The sequence below is a fragment of the Pteropus vampyrus genome, unplaced genomic scaffold (genome assembly GCF_000151845.1).
Source record: "Pteropus vampyrus isolate Shadow unplaced genomic scaffold, Pvam_2.0 Scaffold468, whole genome shotgun sequence".
Lineage (NCBI taxonomy): Eukaryota > Metazoa > Chordata > Mammalia > Chiroptera > Pteropodidae > Pteropus > Pteropus vampyrus.
This window is the reverse complement of record NW_011889249.1, coordinates 229,402-231,680: the sequence shown is the minus strand read 5'-3', so window position 1 is coordinate 231,680 and position 2,279 is coordinate 229,402. Positions and strand designations below refer to the sequence as shown.

Sequence of the window (2,279 nt, the reverse complement as noted above, 5' to 3'; positions counted from 1 at the left end):
CTACATAGTGAAGCTCATCATCATTTCCATATAAACTAATTTAAGTTTCCAGTAAATTCAGGGTTGAGGTGTTAATTTGTTTAAATTATGCCAGGCAGAGAAGGAATTCCTTGAGATGAGAATCCAGGTTTTAGTCAAATAAGGCCACCAAGACTGTCATCACACAAATGAGGTTTACTGTGCGGTAAAACTTCAATAAGATAAAACAAAAGCACAAGGTCTTTAAGCCATAATTCGTTTAATGTTCTCTCTATCAGGAATTTTGCTCTTCAGACAGTTTTAAGTTTCTCTTAAAACTGATTCTCTCTTGTGGGGCAACAAGAAAAAGGAGTTAAGCTCAAAGTAAAACAACGCGTGTTTTGATTTCCAGACCAGTGCCCTTCCCATTGCGCCAAGTAACTCAAGTGCACTCATGAAAATGCACGGTGTTCTTCGAAACGCATCAAGTTCAAGGCCTGTAAAAGCTGCACATTATGATGGTATGTGCTCAACATGAGTCAAGTACAGAGCTCACATCAGCTCTGTACTTAAGTGTGTGCAAACCGCTGCCCATGGGTGATCCGATGGTCCCAAGAGAGAACCACCGCCCGCCATGAACGCGGAAACAGAGGAGCACCGCCTGGAGCACCGCCTGGAGCACCGCCTGGAGCACCACTCCTTCCCGCGGACTCGGAAGAGTCTAATTTACAGTAGAAAGCATCTCCTACGGCATTTTGCTAATTTTGATTCGACAACAGAATAATCAAATATAGCACCGATTTGGTCTATTCTCTGACCAGCCTCGGTAAATAAATCCAGAGAAGGCGCGCTTTGTGTGTGAGGCACGGAGAGGTGGATCCTCAGTGGAAAAGTCTGAGAAATTTCTGTTATAAGAATATGAATGGAATCCTGTATTAATCTGAAGACATGGAGATATTACTCGTTAAATAGCTCACCACCCTCATTTAGCCACGCGAAACAAAAATAGTTGACCATAAATTTAGAAAATTTTACAAGAAAGGAAAGAGAATTTTAGAAGAACTTTTCTCAAGAGTTTCTTCTCTGATTTAAAAATGTGGACTAGAGTGGCTTAATTTAAAACTCAGCCCTAATTTCCGATGTTTTTTCAATACGCTTTTGACTGGCAGAGGCTTGTTTGTCCTCCTGTCTTCCATCTTGAATTTAAATGTTATCGTGACGCGCTTTTTAGAGAGTGTCCCTAAGCGCTATTTAAGACAAACTGAACACGTTCTGCTCAGTTCCTTCACCTGAGGCTACAGCGTACGGTCCTCAAACCTATGGGAGATCCAGTCAGGAAAGTAATGAGGTGAAGTAGAAACTATGTGCTCACACTGCAGTCTGAGCCATGGCCTTATAAAAAGATACAGGAGAATCACCCTGGCCTCAGAGTTTACCTCCCCAGTGCCAACGCGCAGCTTGGCTACGACGGATCACTCCTAAGTACCAAGGGACCTGGTACCCGAGCAATGCTTGAAGTAGGAAGCCGGGTGGGTTATAATCGTCTTTTCTCTGAGAAGGAGTGAGCTGAGGGTCCTGAAGAGGGAGCCACACAGGTGGCTCTGGGTCAACGCAAGGACTCAGCCTCGGCCTGAAGGTGAGCAAGCTGCCTGTGCTGGGGGAGCGGGGGAGGGTCCCCAGCACCAGCAATAACGTCTGCCGGGTCACAGGCCCCACGAGGGGCACTTTCCAAACAAGGAGGTCATCTGAGAAAGTCACACGATGCTAAGACTCCAACTGCACGGGCGTGCCCTGTCACAGAAACCCTCATCTTAAACGATTGTGTCTGTCCACACGCTCAACCACGTCCCCTTACGCAACGCACGTGCTGAGGGACAGTCCCCACGGACGCACAGACACAGGACAGGGACAGCCCCTCCCGCCCCACCCCCCTGCGCAGGAGCAGTCTCGTGGGGCTGACACTGCGGGCACCCCCCACCCTCGGCCTCCTGTTTTCCTACCAAGACTTCCCAGCCAAACGCCACAAACAGGAAGAGACTACTTGGGGAGGCTTGTTCCAGAACCAGCACAAACCAAACTAACGAGCAGAAACAACAAAGCTCACCTGGTCACAGGGAGAACAGCATTTATTCGCCATTTTCATCTGCAGAGAAAAGGGGCAAAGGATCACATGACAGGCACATCAGCGCGGAACGTTTCCAACCTGTCTCACTGGCAACGGGGATTAATTAGCTGCAGGAGGTGTCCTGGGGGACAAGGTTCTTTCATGATGCATTTCGTACCTGAAACCAAACACGTGCACATGCGAACACATGGCAGCC

The 2,279-nt window shown here is 47.8% G+C and overlaps 1 protein-coding gene across 1 annotated transcript in view; it reads right to left on the bottom strand.

Moving 5' to 3' along the window:
* Positions 1-2,279, bottom strand: part of SNTG2 (syntrophin gamma 2) — a 111,480-nt gene that overhangs the window by 39,021 nt on the left and 70,180 nt on the right. The gene's annotated exons all lie outside the window — the stretch shown is intronic.